The following is a 22,400-nucleotide window of genomic DNA, read 5'->3' as shown; positions in this document are numbered from 1 at the left end:
ATGTTTTTCCTATTAAAGCAGTATAACTTTATTTATTAACTCATCTGCAGACTTACTTGCAATGCAGGGTCTGAACTACAGTACCATAGCACGTATTAGCATTAACATCATGTATTAACGGGAAATCAGCATTTCTTTTTTAAAATGGCAAAACAAAAGAGGTTTTGTTATTCGAATTTAAATAAGATGTCACTACCATTTGTGATGCTTATCAGAATCCACGGAATAACAATCATTCAACATTCTGTTTCATTTATTCTGCTTTATTCACCTTAATCAGAGCATCAAGACTTTTCAGATTAATTACTTCGAGTTATTTGTAACTGAAAGTGTAATAGACTTTTGAGATTGGGTATTGTGGAAAAAAGGAATGGGATCCCTTCCCAGTTGACCGTCTGTGAACTGGTGATCTTCCCATGAGAAGTTGCACGCCAAATGCATCGGGTTTGTCTTTTCCACAGAGAGGGTTTCAAGACAAACCGTCATGAATGCATGGGATGATCCCACTGACTCCCAGCAGCCTCCAGGAAAGGATCGGAAACAGAAGCGGGAATGAGCGGTTATGGGGACATCTAGCTCCAGGTGAAATTAATGCTGGGTTTACAGATATTTCAGGAGGTCACTTTCCATCTCCTGAAAAAGAGACACAGACAATTCTTTAGAAATCTTTAATTTTACATATCATCATCACAATTCTCACCTAATTGTTTATGACTTTTATCATACTGACTATTACTATACGTGACTATTATCATACTGTATTATAAAGAACTTCCATGATGGTGCCTTCAAATTGAAGATAAGGTCAGCTGTCCTTATGTCTCCTTTTTCATAATGCAAACACTGCCTATCTAATCAACTTCCTCCCGGTATAGTGATCATATTTTGATCAAGGTCACAACCCGGTGTTAGCTCTTATGTTTCAGATTGTGGCTATAATGTGCAAGAAGGAGATCAAACAGAAGGAATTTCCTACATTTCTATTGATTGCACCTGCATACTGTGGAAATATCTTTTGTCACAAAGTTATTTTATTTTGCTTTTTTTTTTTTATGTGGTTTATACTTACAAATGGATCTTGAAGTGGTGAGTATCTCTTCACAACCTGGCCTTGTCTGTCAATAAGGAACTGCACAAACCACAATTCAGACGTCAGGGACAACATTCATTTTGAGCCAAAATAAAAAAACAAAATTCAAGGCAGAAAACTCCAGATGAATTGTACTGATAATAGTTTGTTAGTTTATACTTGAGCATAAACTCAATAGTCACTTTAATAGGAACACTTATACACCTGCTCATTTATAGATATGGCAGTAGAACAATGCATAACATCATGTACAGTAGATACAGGTCAAGAGCTTCAGATAATGTTTAACGTACACTCTGTGAACACACTAGAATCTAATGTGTGGGTCCTATATTCAGCAGTTTCATGACCAATTTTAAACCATATGGTACAAATATCCATGCCACAATCAAAGTCACAGAGGTCAGCCGAAATACACGATGCACAGCAGTTGTTCTGCCCCTCAAATGATTCAAATCTATTAGATACATACCTTGGTGAAATTCCACTTGATTGAACTAAAAAAAAAAAAAAAAAACGTATTTAGCCACACGGTTTATAGTAGAGTCATTATACTGTACAATGTCACAGTGGAAGTGAAGAACAAAAATATGTTAAGATATAGCTTGTAGTGAAAAGAACTGGTCTAATGATGTGCAGGTTTCAGCAAGTTTTGCAATGTGTTACAGGAGTTACCTTCCTCCACTTGTGAAAGTGTTTTATGCACTCATATACTAAAATCAATGTAACTTTAATTATTGTTTATACTGAGTTTTTGGTTTAAATATTAAGTAATCCCAGTAAAGAAGTTCAGTTTAGCGTTTCTAATAAATATCTTTTGTTGCAGATGTGTGTTAAATCTGGTACATTATTCTTCATAACATCGCTTTTACTCAACATTTCGATTTCACTTATAGTGTAATTTAAACTTCAGGCAGCTATCTGATTAATGCAAAAAGTTTATTTAATTATGTCCAGGCAGTTTTTTTGTATTTTCACAGAACATTTTCATTTGAGTTTGAGTATCGTACACCCCCTCACTTCAGATTGCTGCATATATGTTTGTTCTAGTGACCCATGTTTTATCTCATAGTGTCGCCTCTTATTACTGCTTGTTATTATTTCTATGGTTTTGTAACATATAACACAAACTGGTTTTAAACTTCCTGCAGGTTAAATACATACATCTGTCCATTCATCTTTGAAGGTTCAGTTTTCATAGTCTACTTTTCTTTTTTTGGTGTAAGCCATGTTGTGTCGTGCTTTTGTTTCTGTTATTTTTTTTTAGGGTACTCTGCGTATACATGGTAAACTATTGCATTGATTGGCTCGGTTGAGTGACGTGTGTGGCCACGCCCACCTCAAGTCCAAGATGCTGTGACATAATCTGGCACATAATTGCTTATAACTTCAATATTTTTATTTAATTTATGGTACATGTTTAACAGGCAAGTACCTAACAACTGCAAAAGTTTCATTAAATGCTGTCCATCCAGTTTTGTGTGATGCTGTGCCAAAATCTGGTTGAACAGATATACGGACAGAATTTTTTTTTAAAACTGGCTTTGGATCCTCCAATGTATGAAACGTAAAGATATCATTGAAAGAGTGAATTCTGACCAATGTACAGATAAAATCTTACTTTTATTTATATAGATATGCTTTGCTTCTACACGTGATCTTCTATATTTATCATAGACTGCTCATCTAATCCACTCAGTGGGGTTTTTTCCTTAGGATGTTCCTCCTAATGTTTTATTCCTTTAAGGGATTTTCCTTCTTTAGGTCACCAGTGACAGTCATACAGCTAATCCAAGATTCTAGCCCACTGACTTGATATAAAATGAGTTTTTAATAAAAAAAAAATAATAATAAAATCGTTGCATATCGCCTGAATTTAAAGATTAAAAAATATTTTATTTTTCGCTTATTTCTCTAAAAGGGCCATATACTTAGCTACTTATCAAAATGTGCTAATGATGAAATACTTCTTCAATAACAAACAAAACATTTATAGTATAATAAAAATATATTTTCAAAATAAATAATTTAGGGGTTTCACAGCTTATGTAATATGCAATATTACTTATTGTTTATATAATATGCAATATAAATACTTATAAAAAATGTATGCGATCAGTAAAATACTTAAAATATTCTTATGTAATCAGTAATCTGTAGAGATAAAAAAAAGTATGAAAAAACAGCCAGTGTCTGAACCACTCTCTATTCATACCTTACAGTATATATCTTAATGAATTTTTGAATACTTCATTTCGAACATAAAATAATAAAATAAACGAGCAAAAATTAATGTTTCGAAAAGACGTTGGAAGAAATATACACTTACATCTCTCAATGAAAAATACATGCCTTTGCTTTTACTATTAGAGCTGAATAATGCTGACTTACTTTACGAGAAATCCTTTGCCATTGGGTTGCTCCTTTAACCACTTCCACAGGGGATGCGCATCTTGTCCATTTACATCGATCTTGCTGAATAGGTCAAACTGCACATCATAGGTTTGGGCATATTTTTTGATCTGTTCGTGGGAGCCAGGTTCCTGATTGATAAAGAGAAAAACTGTTACTATCTTAGAAAAAAAAATCTAATAATTATATCTTGCACTCATATAAAGGACACTGTTACACTTATAACAGTTGTTAATTTGTGAATAACTGTACAACAATGGTAATGTGACTTCTAGCACAGCAGTAAAGTCTTGGTGTGTTTGTGCAAAATGTTGTTTGTTCATATCTTTAAACAAACAACAGTTACGCATAATTCATGCATAATGTGATCCTTAAGAGTCTTTTTATCAGGGTAGCCCTCTAGAAGCACTGGACTCTATTTCCTATCAGCCTTAGCATGATCAGGTCTCTGATCACTTTCCCCTGTGTCGTGTCACTTCCTGTTTATTATCCTGTGCATAGAGTTTGTTATGGATACGGCATGTTGTGTCATGTAACTGTATCACTGTAGTCCTGAGCATAGTCTATGTGTTCTTGCCTCAAACCATAGTTCTTGTCTGTTATTGGTTTACAAGAGTCACTTGTTTGCATTTGCATCCACCTTTACCTTAAATCCCTGCCACCTTTAATAAATGCCTTAAAGGAAAAGCCAACATTGTACTATGACACACACATTACACATGGCACATATTCACATTTTGCACACCAGATAACTGTGAACTTTGAACTGCAGCCTTGCACATTATTCTGCACATTCTGCATTATCTTGCCCATAACTGGACACGGTTCTACACTACACTACAGTTTATTACATTTCAACTCCTCTATATTTCATTTTATTATACAATGGAACCTTGGATAACGAGCACAATTCATTCCGGAAGCGGGCTCGTATTCCAAAACACTCGTGAACCAAATCAATTCTTATTTCCCATTAGAAATAATGGAAACTCAAATTATTTGTTCCACAGCCCAAAAAAATAAATACATAAAAATAATTAACACAAAATATAAAGTAAAAATAAAACAAATTAACCTGCACTTTACCTTTAAATTAAAAAAATCCAGACAGATAAGTGCAATAAAGTTTCCGTTTCTGCGCGCAGGCGCTGTGTATGTATGTATGTATGTGTGTGTGTGTGTGTGTGTGTGTAAATCTAAAGTAAGCTCCCCTCTCCCTCTTCTTATTCTGCACAGTTACCCTCTTTTCACACACACGCGCACACACAACGGAAACACTGTTTTCTCAGAAAAATCAGTCTGTGTGTGTGGCACGTGTGTGTCCAATGATGCGCACGCACACAGACACAAAGAGCAGGCTGAGTCTTAAGCAGAGAGAGAGAGAAAATGGATCTTTAACCTCTCTAATGAGACTTGCTTTTGCTTTACACATGCGCTGTACACACACGCATACAGGCACAAAATAAAATATGTTTTACACACATGTGGTCAAGTGTTATCGTAAACAGTCCACTTGTGCACGGATGTTGATTATAGCAGTAAGAGATGAGCACTGAGACCCAGCAGGTCAAAACAAGAAGCGCTTGCGTGATACATGATACTCGGTACTTGTAAACCAAGACTTGTTTGTTTTCCAAGTCAAAATTTATTAAAAATCTTTGCTCATCTTGTGGAACACTCGCAAACCGCGTTACTCGCAATCCGAGGTTTCACTGTAAATTTCCATATTTCTCTCATATTTCTATTTTGTAAATTCTTTCATTTCTCTTATTTTACACTAAAACTTTCTTGTCATCAGCAGTTGTATAAGCATTTCACTTCATATCATACTGTGTACGACTGTGTATGTGACGAATTGAATTTGAATTTGATTTGAACATACATGTTTTAGTAAGGTGTTAGGCCATCACAAGCTGGCAGCACTAATGGTATTTTTGAAATGACACTTTTTTTCTTGGAAATATGTGTCACAATTAATAATAAAATAATAAAAAAAAGAAACAAATGATCATTCTCGAAAATATTATTGCTTTTATTTATTCAGTCCCTTAGTAATTCTCACTTAGTCACTATGTTCTGTTTTTCTGGGTTATAAATAAGATGTTACACACATTGAAAAACATTTCCATGTCCATTTCTTTGGCAACCTTGTGTATTATGCTGTATTTGTACTACCTCTGCACTTACCAACTAGTTTAATAGAACACGTTCAGCTGATGATAATTTATGCAGTTATCTATTTAACCAATCATGTGATCGCAGCATAATGCATAAAATCATAGTGATGGTACAGGTGAAGTAAAAGATTACATCAGACATCAGAATGGGGAACATTTAGCTTACAGAGGACGCAATTACCTTGCAAATTTAAAGCATTTATAATAACGTCATACCTGGTTGGCGAACTGGTTGCATGGGAAAGCGAGGATGGATAAACCTCTCTCAGCGTACTTGGCGTGCAACTGTACAAACTGAGAGTAGTTTACTGGGGCTTTGCCTCATTTGGTGGCAACGTTGGTGATAATAACCACCCGACCCCTATAGAATATAGGAATAAAGACGGTAAAGATCATTTCCATTCTTTACATTTTTTCTGTTGCACTTACTGATATCAGTTTAACAAGCCTAAAGATATTATTAATATTAATACTGACTACATTATGCTTTAAAGTAAGCACTGAAAGTATGAGTAATAATCCTACTTAATGTTAGGTATATCTAACTTAAGTTTAGGAAAAAATAAAAAATTTTTGTCATGCTTGTTTTCATGTAAAGACAAACTTTATATGGATAACCTTGAGGAATTAATGAATTAATGAATTAATTAGATGTGAAATATCCTGTAAAAGCAATGTGCAGACAAACAAATATAAAACAATATTTAGAATTTGAATAATCTAGTAATTGGAAAAAAAAATTTGTTAACGTAGTTAAAATAACCGGTAAAGTAATGTGAAAATGAGCCAGTTTGCATGTCATCTACCTGTATTTTTCCATAGACACATCGTTGCCATCGATATCTGTAGCAGTGAAGTCATAAATAGATGTGGCTGTTTTCCAGTTCTCGTCCTGTGCAGACTAAAAGACAAAACATTACAATTATAAAGGAATATTTATTGCCATTATTATTTATAAATGTTTTTTTAATTGTGAGAAATAAGAAGCTTACCACTGTCTGCAGCAGGATGGAGAAAAGGACAGAGGACGATAGGAGCAGCATGGCTGCCGTATAGAAGGACTGACGGACTCGAGCACACTTTCCCCTAAAAATCCACAACAGCACACAATCTTATCACAGTGTGATGCTTTGTGCAAAGAACACAATGCACCCTTGAACACAGGGCACTGGTTACAGCCTGACACAGGCACAGCTGATAAGAGCAGAACGATAGCAGATAAATGTCAATTCCATCAAAGAGTTCTTACACATGTTTAAAACATTTTAAAGTGTTTAAATGACTTAAAAAATAGTCATGCGAAGGAATTTAGCCTAGAAGACAAAACTGACTGAATGAATTAGTGATTTCACCACTCACGTTAGTGTGAATGGAGATCACTTGCATGATGAGGCTTTTGTTTAAACAAGTCTTGTGTTGACTTTCACCTTAGGTAAGGAGACAAAGTCTGATGTGAATGAACTGAATCCTTTATTTTTTTATTTGTATCTGATAATGTTGACGTCTTTATAATAAGGTGGTACCTCCATTATCCTTTCTCCCAGCTAATGAATATGAACACAACTGTTCATTCCCTCTTTAACAGTGACACAATTAAAAACCCTACAGGACAAATATTCTGCACACAATACCTTCTCATTTAAAAGAAAGACATGTTCGATGAGCTGATATGTTCGATAAAATGCGTCCACATTTCAATTCGATTTTATTTGCATGGATCTGGCTAGAAATGAGAAAAATCTGAAGGCAAATATATAAATTATGATTATCAGTTTGTCCCTGATGAGCAAGCCGAGGGCGACAGTGGCAAGAAAAACTCCCTGAGATGACAATAGGAAGAAACCTTGAGAGAAACGAGACTCAACAGGGAACCCATCCTCATTTGGGTGATAACAGATAGTATGACCATAAATCAATCCCTGCTATCCTTTTGTGCTATAAGGCTTAAAGTTCAATTATATAACAGCAGAAACTGCCTGTATCAGCCAATTCCAATGCCATCTTTATGGTCATCAACTGGAATTGTCCTCAGTTACCCTAAGCCATACAGAGAGAGAGAGAGAGAGGGCAGTTAGGTCTACTCTTAGTCCCGTTATGGAGAAGGTCAATGTACATTTTGTGCAGAGTGCTAGGACTAGCTATGACAGCATTATATAGTGTTGGAGGTTTCATGGCTGAATTTGACCAGCCTGGTGGCTAATCTTCATTGATTCCACCAGTAAGAGCAGAGTGTGAAGGTTTAATTAGCAGAGTAATATCACAGTTTTGCTTAAAATATCGCAATTCACACAACATTATGGGTGACATATCAGAGTTCAAAAGAGGACAAATTGTTGTAGGCGTCTCGCTGGTGGATCTGTGACCAAGACAGCAAGTCTTTGTGCAAGAGCCACGGTATCCAGGGTAATGTTAGCATACCACTAAGAAGGACGCACCATATCTTGGGCTGTAGACAATGTGAAACATGTATTGTTCTCTGATGAGTCCACCTTCACTGTCTTTCCCACATCCGGGAGAGTTACATGTATGCATGAGAGTTATACGCCTGCATGTACTGTATGTGACCCTGCAGACTTAAACAGGATGGCGAGGAGGTGCTGCTGTAATTTGTATGATTGGGTGAGAGAAAACCGACTGCTCTGCTCACCAAGCTGGTATCTCCGCATTATATAAGAAGACGTCCTACAAACCATGAATATAACACAAACATCGGTTTAGAGGACGAGTAGGACTGTCTAGTAAAGTACAGTGTTACCTACTAGTGTCAAATTCCCGCCTCTTGCAACAGCTAATACCTGAAGCAGTAAAGATGAAAAATTGTCTATAATATTTTAATTAAATGATTTAAATTTTACGCCAATTTTATCGCCAACACAAAAGTGTTTTTAAAAGATAATTCAATTATCATACTGTATTGAAAAATAACTGCATGCTATTCAGAGTTTCAAGAAACAGGACTAAAAGTGGCTTCTTGGAACATTAGTAGAAATCTGTCCTTATGTCTCTTTCTTGATAATACAAACAATCGCTTATCAGCTTCCTCCCAAATGGAGCTCTGGAGTAAAGATCATATTTTGACAGGTCTTTAACAACAGTGCTGTTTACGTTAAATACTGCAAAGCAACTAGCACCTCATCAAGACATCTCAAGTCAGAATACACTTCACTAATGTAAACAGCTAAGCAGTTTTCACAGATAACTCTCCTGCATTAGCTGTTTCATTTTACTGGCTACGCAGGTTGACTAGCAACATAGCAATCAATTAGATTAGAGAAATTATAAATCAGGCGCGCACGGACGCATCAGCCTTTCTGGGCAAAATGGTGTAAATGGTTCATTTCTAGGCCCTACACATCCTCAGATGGGGCCATTCACCTGTCCTAGGTCTGTGACTCACAATCTTCTGTTTTTTGACTTGGGTAACAGTGCCCTCTATAGGTCGCACACCATGATTGCAGACAATGATACAGGTAGGCCTTGGAAATGGTTTATTTTTAAACATGAATAATCAGGTATTTTGTATTTCATAGTAAAGGAATATAAATTAATTCATTACACCAAATAATGATCACCTGCTAGATTTACCAAAATTATAGTTTAAATTCTCTAACATTTATGAAGCCCATAAGAATCTTGAGCATAACATTTATTCAAAAATTGGTACATAAATGGTATTAAGATTTTATTCAGGTTAAACAAAGCTCATATGAGTTTTAAAATAATTCCTTTAAATAATTTCTGACAATAAAAGCAATAGACTCTTGGGACAATATTATGGTGAAAACGTTATAGGATCCCTTTCCAGTTGACCATTTGTGCACTGGTGATCTTCCCATGAGAAATGCATCAGGATTGTCCTTTCCGCAGAACAGGTTTCAAGACAAACCGTCATATATCCATGCAATGACACCACTGACTCCCAGCAGGCCACAGGAGAGGACTGGAAATGGAAATGACTGGCTAGAAAAGCATCAGGTGAAATTAAATGCAGGATTTACAGATATTTCAGGAGATCGTTTTCTATCGTCTGAAAACAGAAACAGATGTAGATGGAAGCTGTTATAAAATTGCATATATTTTGTAAATTATTAGTTAAGGTCACTACCCAGTGTTAGCTTGTATGCCTACAGGGTGAATGAGTGTGGGAATTTCCATCGCTTAAACTGGAAGTGAAATAAGTTTCACTTTGACGTGAATGACTCCTGTACCAAAGTTTGTCCAAAAAGAAAAAATAAAGTTTTGACTTACAATTGGATCTTTCAGCGGTGAGTATCTTTTCATAACCTGGCCTTGTCGGTTGATGAGGAACTGCACAAATCACACATTAGACATTAATATCCAAATTTCTTTTAAAAGAGCATAAAAACCAAGAAACTACAATAAAATTTCATTGACTGTAGTTATTTAGTTTAAACAATGTGCTGATAAAGTTTCTAAGAAAAAAAGCTATATATTATACAGTATAAACTTTAATACATGTTAAACACGTTCCGTAGATGTCTCAGCTGTCCCATTAATTAATCAAATCTGTTGGGTACATACCTTCGTGAAATTCCACTTGATCCCACTGAGAAAACACAAAACACATTTTTGACTTTAGATGGGGGATGAACAGATTTGAGATATGCCGAGATGGGCTAAAAGAGTTCATTTTACCCTCTATATAAGCTAATATACCTTGTAGCCTGCTGTATAGGAGCACAGTCAATAACATCTTGATCAGCTACAGTACTGTCTAGTATAGTTACTGTCACACCTCTAAAGAGCTCTTCAGGTATATGCAGACAGCTGAGCAGATCACTTTTCCCCACCCTTTCCACCCACCATTCATCATCCACATCGTCTATTTCTACCAGACTGTGGAATAGTTTGTTCCTATAAGCAGTCTGGCTCCCATGTTACTCCTGTCCACCCTGTACCCCACCCCGCAAAATCTACACCAACGTCCCTGACCCCCATGCTCCAACCCATCCCAGAACCCATAACAGCCCCCCCCCTACTCCCCCCCAAATTCCCTTAAATTGGTCCAGATGTTTTTTTTTTGTTGTTGACAATTCAAAGACAATATAAACAAGCTACAAATGATTCGTCTGTGACTGATGAGCTTAAATATTAAACTACGTTCAGTTGATTTATTTGCACAAATCCATACTGTGTACACTTTAAGTCAATCTGCATTGATCCATGGGAGTTACATACTCAGTGTTGTGTCTCCTGAGTGTGCTGTTGCACAGATACCATCCATTGTGTACTATACTGCATACAACAGCTGAGATGAGATTAAAGCTTTACTTGATTTGACTTGAATTTATTTCTAATTACTCATCCAGCCTACTTAGAGTATTTACGTATGTAACTATTTAGCACAAACTGTGCTGACTTACTTTCCTAGGACTCCTTCACCGTTGGGTTGCGTCTTCATCCATTTCCACATGGGATGAGCTTCTGCTTTGTTTACACTAATTTTGCTGAATAAGTCAAATTGCACATTATAGGACTGGGCATATTTTTTGATCTGTTCATGTGTGCCAGGTTCCTTGTTAATAAAGAGGTTAAAAAAAAAAAAGTTATTATTATCTGAACAAATAATCCAATTTAAATCCAAATGATTATTTCTTGCTTGTATATAAAGTGTACAAGTGTTATTGTGACTGCTAGTGTCTATGGCAGTTACAACTCATTGGCATAGTGTTAGATCTGTTCATGAGTGTCAGGTTCCTGATTAACAGAGAGAGAGAAAAAAACAGCAAACAGCATTATTGCTGATTGTATTACTGTATATGGAACACTGTTACAGTGCAATGACAGGTTTTAGTTCTCAAATAACTGCAAACAATTGTCCCATCACAGAAGCATTTATGTGTCCATTCAGCTTGGAATGGGGTTTATCCGTTTAATCATTTATTTGCCATATGAATAAATCAGACATAAAAAAAAAGATTCAACGTCACGACATTTAATTTCTGTTCTAAGTTGCATTACTTTTTTAATCAAGCTCTTATATTGATGACAGGAGAGTCTACCCCCTCTGTACACTCTTCTTCATGGCATCCCAAAGACATTCAGTAGGGTTTAGGAACCATTCTTTCACGATTTGAGCCAAGGAACCTTAGCATTGTTGCCCTGGAATATTTAGGTGCTATCAGGGTAGAAATTAAATCCAAAGATGTCACTTAGTACATTCAGTTAGTTGACTTCATTTTATTGCCACTTAACATTGTTGAGTCTAGCCATAACCAACTGAAGCAACCCCAGATCATAACACTGCCTCCAGGAGCTTGTACAGAGCTACATGCATTTATCTTCTGACCCTTGTGGGTAATATAAAAGTTTGAAGCATTTATAAAAACGCTTCAAACTTTTGAAGTTTAAAAAAGTTTGAAATAAAAGTTTGAAGCATTCATAATAAGGTCATACAGTACCTGGTTGGCGAACTGGTTGCATGGGAAAGCGAGGATGGATAAACCTCTCTCAGCATACTTGTCGTGCAGCTGTACGAACTGAGAGTAGTTTACTGGGGCTTTGCCTCATTTGGTGGCAACGTTGGTGATAAGAACCACCCGACCCCTATAGAATATAGAAATAAAGACAACAAAGAGTAGTGAAGTTGAAATGTTATTTACAGTTTACTCTTATTAATAGAATTATCATTTTTTTACTCTTACATTAGATTTTTAGTTTGGACTTCAGTTGTGATTCGTCGATCTTTTGCGCACATGGTTTAGTCTCTGTCATACACTGCATGGCCAGATTTCATTCAGCCACCTTTATCGTTGATTACACCACCAGAGCCACTCTTTTACAATTTGAGTCCTGGACTATGCCAGTACCATCAGGGAATGAAAAACTCCATTGATGTGATCGCCTGGTCATTCAGTACATTCAGGTCATCAGCTGACTTCGGTACCTGATTTTCCGTATGTGATACTTCTTACTTTTACTACATTTATTTTCTAATCTAAAGATAAATGTTTGCACCGTCATTAATACCATACCATGCCCCAAGATACAGTACCCCCAGCTGGGAAGTACAGGAACAAAACAATCCCACCAGCCCTCCTTTACAGAAATGACAGGCAGGTCAGTATAAAAGCTTTGGTTAGGGCAACTAAGTGGGTAACGGTTACCTGGGCAACGGATCCGGAACTGCAATAGGCACACTTCCACAAGGATCTTTCCAGGTTTTGTTAATGTACTGAAGATTACTTAACTCAATTCCAAATCTGCTTTCCTTTTTCCCTAATAATTTGACCGTTGGAAATGCTAACTCTTTTGGTAGTGTATGTTGGAGGTAGCAGTGACTCTAAATGTGTTGTAATTTTTGTTAATTGTTGCTGCCATAGATGGAACTATGTTGGTTTGCAGTCCAGTAACCTCATGGAAGCACAAATTTACTCATCCTTTGTTAGTGCGATCATTTACTAATAATATATGGTACTTCCTTCTTTCCAAAATCAATGATGTGTTCGAATTCTGCAGTTTGGTACTTAAAGTGATTTCAGTCTGTTTTTTAAATTGCTTTTCTATCAGAGTTCCCAAAGACTTTTTAACTGAACTTCTGGATTCAGCATGTCTCTCTCTCATCTTCGTCAGGGTGGAGTTTTCTCCAACAAAGAGGCTCCTTTTAGCAGAAAATCTTTGTACTGAGGTCTGAGGTCACTGAGATTACTGAGGTCACTGAGATTTTATCCATAAATCCTAAAGACAGTCTCTTAAAGATTTGGCCAGATGTGGACAAAGTATAGAGTAAATCATATTTAAAAGACAGTATGTACAGTAAGTTAGTAAGCAGTATAAATAATGTCTTTTTTCTAATAATGATATCTTTTTCATTTTAAAGTGGTTATACAACTAGTTTACTTTAATTAAAGCATATTTTTTAATGTCGTAGCATTAAAATATTACCAATTAAATGATTTGTATGTCATCTACCTGTATTTTTCCAGAGACACTTCATTGCCATCGATATCTGTAGCAGTGAAGTCAAAAATAGACGTGGCTGTTTCCCAGTCCTCCACCTGTGCAGAAGAAAATATTACAGTATTAAAGATCATAATTATAAAGGGGTTAAAGTGAACACACACACACACACACACTGTTCCAAAATCCTTAGTTTTAAAACTCATTTTGGAATGAGGTGATAACTGTAGTTCTACTTGAACAGTTTAAACGACTGAGCGTCCGTGTAGTGAAGAGAATTTGCTTAATTTCACATCAGTGGGGACATGTAGAGTATAATTAATACAGCACTCACTCACTCACTCACTCACCCACCCTCCCACTCACTCACTCACTCACCCACTCACTCACTCACTCACCCACCCTCCCACTCACTCACCCACCCACTCACTCACTCACTCACCCACTCACTCACTCACTCACTCACTCACTCACTCACCCACTCACTCACTCACTCACCCACGCACTCACTCACTCACTCACTCACTCACCCACTCACTCACTCACTCACTCACTCACTCACTCGCCCACCCACTCACTCACTCACTCACCCACCCACTCACTCACTCACTCACTCACCCACCCACTCACTCACTCACTCACTCACCCACTCACTCACTCACTCACCCACGCACTCACTCACTCACTCACTCACCCACTCACTCACTCACTCACCCACGCACTCACTCACTCACTCACCCACCCACCCACTCACCCACCCACTCACTCACTCACTCACTCACTCACCCACTCACTCACTCACTCAACCACTCACTCACTCACTCACTCACCCACTCACTCACTCACTCACTCACCCACCCTCACACTCACTCACGCACTCACTCACTCACCCACCCACCCTCCCACTCACTCACCCACCCACTCACTCACTCACTCACCCACTCACTCACTCACTCACTCACTCACCCACTCACTCACTCACTCACCCACGCACTCACTCACTCACTCACTCACTCACCCACTCACTCACTCACTCACTCACTCGCCCACCCACTCACTCACTCACTCACCCACCCACTCACTCACTCACTCACTCACCCACCCACTCACTCACTCACTCACTCACCCACTCACTCACTCACTCACCCACGCACTCACTCACTCACTCACTCACCCACTCACTCACTCACTCACCCACGCACTCACTCACTCACTCACCCACCCTCCCACTCACCCACCCACTCACTCACTCACTCACTCACTCACCCACTCACTCACTCACTCAACCACTCACTCACTCACTCACTCACCCACTCACTCACTCACTCACTCACCCACCCTCCCACTCACTCACGCACTCACTCACTCACCCACCCACCCACTCACTCACTCACTCACTCAACCACTCACTCACTCACTCACCCACGCACTCACTCACTCACTCACTCACTCACCCACTCACTCACTCACTCACTCACTCACTCGCCCACCCACTCACTCACTCACTCACCCACCCACTCACTCACTCACTCACTCACCCACCCACTCACTCACTCACTCACTCACCCACTCACTCACTCACTCACCCACGCACTCACTCACTCACTCACTCACCCACTCACTCACTCACTCACCCACGCACTCACTCACTCACTCACCCACCCTCCCACTCACCCACCCACTCACTCACTCACTCACTCACTCACCCACTCACTCACTCACTCAACCACTCACTCACTCACTCACTCACCCACTCACTCACTCACTCACTCACCCACCCTCCCACTCACTCACTCACTCACTCACTCACCCACCCACCCACTCACTCACTCACTCACCCACTCACTCACTCACGCACTTACTCACTCACTCACCCACGCACTCACTCACTCACTCACTCACTCACTCACCCACCCTCCCACTCACTCACCCACCCACTCACTCACTCACTCACTCACCCACCCACTCACTCACTCACTTACTCACCCACTCACTCACTCACTCACCCACGCACTCACTCACTCACTCACTCACCACTCACTCACTCACTCACCCACGCACTCACTCACTCACTCACCCACCCTCCCACTCACCCACCCACTCACTCACTCACTCACTCACTCACCCACTCACTCACTCACTCAACCACTCACTCACTCACTCACTCACCCACTCACTCACTCACTCACTCACCCACCCTCCCACTCACTCACGCACTCACTCACTCACCCACCCACCCACTCACTCACTCACTCACCCACTCACTCACTCACGCACTTACTCACTCACTCACCCACTCACTCACTCACTCACTCACTCACTCACTCACCCACTAACTCACCCGCTCACTCACTCACTCACTTACGCACGCACGCACTCACCCACTCACTCACTCACCCACCCACTCACTCACTCACCCACTCACTCACTCACTCACTCACTCACCCACTCACTCACTCACCCACTCACTCACTCACTTACTCACTCACCCACTCACTCACTCACTCACCCACTCACTCACGCACTTACTCACTCACTCACCCACGCACTCACTCACTCACTCACTCACTCACCCACTCAGCCACTCACTCACTCACTCACTCACTCACCCACTCACTCACTCACTCACTCATTCACCCACCCACCCACTCACTCACTCATTCACTCGCCCACCCACTCACTCACTCACTCACCCACTCACTCACGCACTCACTCACTCACTCACTCACTCACTCACTCACTCACTCACTCACCCACCCACTCACTCACTCACCCACTCACTCACTCACCCACTCACTCACCCACTCACTCACTCACCCACTCACTCACTCACTCACTCACTCACCCACTCACTCACTCACTCACCCACTCACCCACGCACTTACTCACTCACTCACCCACGCACTCACTCACTCACTCACTCACCCACTCACTCACTCACCCACTCAGCCACTCACTCACTCACTCACTCACTCACCCACTCACTCACTCACTCACTCACTCATTCACCCACCCACCCACTCACTCACTCATTCACTCGCCCACCCACTCACTCACTCACTCACCCACTCACTCACGCACTCACTCACCCACTCACTCACTCACTCACTCACTCACTCACCCACTCACCCACTCACTCACTCACCCACTCACTCACTCACTCACTCACCCACTAACTCACTCACTCACTCACTCACTTACGCACGCACTCACCCACTCACTCACCCACCCACTCACTCACTCACTCACTCACTCACTCACCCACTCACTCACTCACTTACTCGCCCACCCACCCACTCACTCACTCACTCGCCCACTCACTCACCCACGCACTCACTCACTTACCCACTCACTCACGCACTCACTCACTCACTCTCTCACTCACTCACTCACTCACTCACTCACCCACTCACTCACTCACTCACTCACCCACTAACTCACTCACGCACGCACGCACTCACCCACTCACTCAACTCACCCACCCACCCACTCACCCACCCACTCACTCACTCACCCACTCACTCACGCACTCACTCACTCACTCACCCACTAACTCACTTACTCACTCACTCACCCACTCACTCACTCACCCACTCATTCACTCACTCACCCACTCACTCACGCACTCACTCACTCACTCACCCACTCACTCACTCACCCACTCACGCACTCACTCACTCACTCACTCACCCACGCACTCACTCATGCACGCACACACTCACTCACTTATCCACTCACCCACTCACCCACTCACTCACGCACTCACCCACCCACTCACTCACCCACTCACTCACGCACTCACCCACTCACTCACCCACTCATGCACTCACTCACTCACGCACTCACTCACTCATGCACGCACTTACTCACCCACCCACCCACTCACTTACTTACTCACCCAATACCCACTCACTCACCCACTCACCCACCCACTCATTCACTCACTCACTCATGCACTCACCCACTCACTCACTCACTCATGCACTCACTCACTCACTCACTCACTCATTTACTCACTCACTCACTCACTCACGCACTCACTCACCCACTCACTCACTCAGTACTCACTCACCCACTCACTCACTCACTCACTCACCCACCCACTCACTCACGCACTCACCCACTCACTCATTCACTCACTCACTCATGCACTCACCCACTCACTCACTCACTCATGCACTCACTCACTCACTCACCCACTCACTCACTCACTCACCCACTCACTCACTCACTTACTCACTCACGCACTCACTCACCCACTCACTCACTCACTCACTCACCCACTCACTCACTGACTCACTCCCTCACCCACTCACCCGTTCACTCACTCACTCACTCACCCGTTCACTCACTCACTCACCCACTCACTCACTCACTCACCCGCTCACTCACTCACTCACTCACTCACCCACTCACTCACTCACTCACTCACCCATGCCATCACTCACTCACTCACTCACTCACCCACTCACTCCCTCACTCACTCACTCACTCGCTCACTCACTCACTCACTCACTCACTCACCCACTCACTCACTCACTCACTCACCCACTCACCCACTCACTCACTCACTCACTCATGCACTCACTCACCAACTCACTCACTCACTCACCCACCCACTCACTCACTCACTCACTCACTCACTCACAGCTGGATTGAGGTCAGGTGACTGACTAAGACCAGTCACAAAACCCTGGGATGCTTTCACTTTATATTTTGAGTGATTATACATCTGCACTGTGAAGCGGCCCCTTATCTGTTTTAAAGCATTTGACTAAACGTGGGCAGGAAGTAAAGCTCTAGTCATTGTATACTTCTTCCTGCTACTTCTATCAGCGATCTCGGCAATAATCACACCGGTGACCCAGTCCCATATTGGCATGGAGTCATGCTTGTGCCATGACACGTCCTCCATGTTTGATGGGAGACACTGTACTATGGATCAGGAGCCCTTACTCTTCTTCTCTATATTCTTCTCATTCAAGTTAATACTGTACAGGCTTTTTTTCCTTTTTAAAGCAGAAAGTCTTATTTGGTCTTTTTATCAATGGTTTGCATTTATAGCTAAACCCTCTGTATTAACATTTATGAAAATGTCCACTGACTGTAGACTAACAACTTGTCTAACTCTTCTGGAGTATTATTGACATGTCTTTCCTTCACCGAGATATAAATTCTGTGATCATTTATTTTAGTTGTGTTCTATGATTTTCCAGGCCTTTGTTGTTGCTGGACTTGCCAGTACATTCTTCCTTTTTAAACTGACGTGGTTGTAGGCATCACTTCTCAGTGATCTGGGCCGGAACGTAGACAACCGCTAGGAGTATCGACAAATAGAATCGAAATCCACAAGGCAAACAAAGCCCAGAGAGCAAGTAAACATGGCTGAGACAGGATCGAATTCCTATAAACTGTCCAAAACATACTGTATATTACAAGGGAGACACGGAAGAGGGGCAGAGTCCAAACTTAACTAAGGAGGAATTTACTGGGAGAACCAGGCAGACAGATATATAGAGTTATAAAGCAAGTTTAGGGTAATAACAGATCAAACAGGCAGGGTCGGATTCACAGGCAAACTCGGTAAACAGTGATTGTGGCATTTATACTGTAGATCAGAGAGGCAGCTTAAATAGAGACAGTTAGAGCTGGCGAATGGAACATACCAGTGGTGGGGAGAAAAGCGTGAGTAAGCACCTAAACCACATAAGTGAACTGCAACTTAGAGGGAGGAAATCTGAGTTAATCATAAAAGCAGCAATGGATCATGAAACATAATTTGTCATAAAAAAATAAATAAATAAATATATATATATATATATATATATATATATATATATATATATATATATATATATATATATTCAATTAAATTCAATTCAATTTTATTTATATAGCGCTTTTAACAATGGTCATTGTCCCAAAGCAGCTTCACAAAAAAAAAAAAAATTAAAGATTTTTTTTTTTTTTTTTTTTTTTTAGAAAAGAAAAGAAAAGAAAATATTTGGAAGTGTGTATGTGTGAGAAAAATGTGTCTAGATAATAATGAAATGAATGAATGATGAATGAAATGTCTCTGATGAGCAAGCCAAGGGTGACGGCGACAGTGGCAAGGAAAAACTCCCTGAGATGGCAATAGGAAGAAACCTTGAGAGGAACCAGACTCAACAGGGAACCCATCCTCATCTGGGTGATAACAGATAGAAATAACATCAAATGTGTTGTGCAGGTGAAAGTTCAATATATCAGAAGTTGTGTAGATTCAGTTCAGCAGTAGGTGCAGAGGGCAGATGGGGTCAGATCACTGAAAGCACAGGAGCAGGATGTGTAGCTCCAGCCATCATAAAGCAGAATCTAGCTGGAGCAGGTCCTTCTCAAGATGCCTTGGAAACCTCGCAGGGTTGGCCTTTGTCTACTGAAGCTGGCACAATCTCCAGATGTCTCAGGATGGGTAGAAAAATACAGAAAAGATGGAGAGAATTAGCGTAGTTGCCATTCAGGATAGGTGTACTGGAGTATGAGGTTATGGGATGAGTTACGCGTATGCCAGATTAAAGAGATGCGTCTTGAGCCTACTTTTGAATTGGGAAACCGTGTCTGCTCCCCGAACACTGTCTGGAAGGCTATTCCAAAGCTTTGGAGCCAAATATGAAAATGCTCTGCCCCCTTTTGTAGATTTTAAAATTCTGGGAATTACCAGAAGTCCGGAGTTGTGATCTTAAGGGACGTGGTGGATTATAGCGTATCAAAAGACTGGTTAGGTATGAGGGAGATATATATATTGTGGCGTGGGCGGGGCGGTGGCTGACGACCAGCATGCCTTGCGGGGATGTCGGTGTGTTCACCATGATGGGGAAAGGTGTTTGGGTTAGTGACTTTGGCCCTGTTGTGTGTGTGTTGAGGTGTGTGACGTGTGAAATGTGCTCCAGTTCAAGCTAGTGCTGAATTGGATGTAGGCTCCTGAGTGAAGGTGCTGCTCATGCCTTACATGCTGTGTGCTTAATAAAGTACTCCCAGCCATTGCATTGGGCAGCAAATAAGCTCACTCGTCTCTCCAGCATTCTTCCCGGCGTAAAAACGCTACAATATATATATACTCTTGAATTTAAGGGGAAAGTCTACCCTTTAATCACCGTATAATTGCTTTATTTAAAATCCATTGTGATCATAGACAGGGGAAAATACAATCATTGTCTCCATGCCCAAATACGTATGGACATGACGGTACAGTATATGTTAAATATGATATAAAAAATGGTGTAATTTCTTTAAATGCTGTCTTTAACCTGCATAATCCTGCAGAAATTGAATGAATTAATTTAACACATCTAAATACACATTGAAGTTCCTCTTTTAAAGGTCAAAATGGATGCTATTTTGTCTCGCTAGGTTCTGCTTTAGGTATTTTCTTTCCACTTCCCAGTTAAACATGAGATAAGATCATGTGGCTTGGAAAGAATTTCGGTAAGGCGGACTCTACTACTCAGGTACCATCATGAGGGACTTGTCAGGTCACAAACATCCATTTACTGTACGATGAAAAATAGCTAATAATGTAGAAAAAAGCTTTGTGAAGCTGGAAGTTATACTGATAATGTTATCTGTACTGTACATTACATTATCCAGCGGGTATTGAAGATTTCTCAACTAAATATACAGTGATGACATGAGAAGTTCCATCTCTAATAGGACAAATTATACTTAATTAGAGCCCAATTCAATTTACATTAAATGACTTCGAAATGTACAAAAATATGTTTTATATAAATGTTTCTTAAACCAGAGCTGCCCTTTCACTTCTCTTATGAGCATAAGTATTGATCGTAAGTATTTTCCTTTCCATTACAGCAAAGTAAAAATTGTTGTACGGTATATTTGTTATTTCAGTAAACACTTTAAACACATTTCTTTCACAGAAATAATTTTCAATTGTTAATAATTCTGTTCGGTTTTACCCACTTTAAGTTTAACTGTAAACAAAATGCACTAACCTCTTTTTTCTTTTTAAAAGCCATCAGCTAGTTCAGGTTAGCAACAGGTGCAGGATGAAACATCAGCATGAGTGATCACACACAATCAGAGTATTATAGAAGAACTGTGGAAGGTTATTTATCTAGAGCTCGCATGTTCCCTACGTGACTTAGTTTGCATAATGTAGAGTAAAACTTCTTCCTCTGAAAGCCACAAGCTGTAAAAAAATAAACATACTCATCGGCAAAAGATGAGGAACAGGAATATGCTTTATTTATTCAATGAGTTTACTGCAAAATGAGATAAATCCATTCTGGAGGTTTGGATAAAAAACAGATAAGTATTGCAAACTGATGGAACATATTTTGTGCATAGTTTTATTTTTTCACTGGGGTGTTAAAAAGCAAAAAATAGTATGTAAAATTGTTTTGGTTCTATAAACGTGAATTGTATATGATACTCCATCTCCCACAGCAATTCAGTATTAATAATACGTTTAAATGAAACAAAAAAAGAAGAATCATGTTTTTGTCGTGAGTCATGCAGCAAATTGAAACAAGATGAAGTATTTTGCACACAAGATTTTTTAAATTACAACAATTGTTGAAAATGATGAAAAACATTCAAAACAAATATAGTTGCAAGCAACGATGAGCGGGCCCAAGCACCCTGCGCCATCGCCACCCGGCCGCACTGCACAACCTGTTTGTCGTTTGAGTGTGTTAAGACCTACAAAAGGCCATCGCCGCCCGGGTGCACCGCACAACTTGCACACTTCACACATAATATATACGGCTGATGTCAGCTTGGGCCCTAAATATTTGTCATGT

The 22,400-nt window shown here is 40.2% G+C and overlaps 2 pseudogenes; both read right to left on the bottom strand.

Annotated features, from left to right (window-relative positions):
* Positions 1–242: 242 nt before the first annotated feature.
* Positions 243–6,789, bottom strand: LOC128542550 (phospholipid hydroperoxide glutathione peroxidase-like; annotated as a pseudogene).
* A 2,399-nt stretch (positions 6,790–9,188) lies between these two features.
* LOC128542541 (phospholipid hydroperoxide glutathione peroxidase-like) lies at positions 9,189–21,770 on the bottom strand (annotated as a pseudogene).
* Positions 21,771–22,400: the final 630 nt, after the last annotated feature.

The sequence above is a fragment of the Clarias gariepinus genome, chromosome 15, assembly GCF_024256425.1.
Source record: "Clarias gariepinus isolate MV-2021 ecotype Netherlands chromosome 15, CGAR_prim_01v2, whole genome shotgun sequence".
Taxonomy (NCBI): domain Eukaryota; kingdom Metazoa; phylum Chordata; class Actinopteri; order Siluriformes; family Clariidae; genus Clarias; species Clarias gariepinus.
The sequence above is the reverse complement of the archived record's forward strand: the minus strand, read 5'-3'. Positions and strand labels throughout refer to the sequence as shown.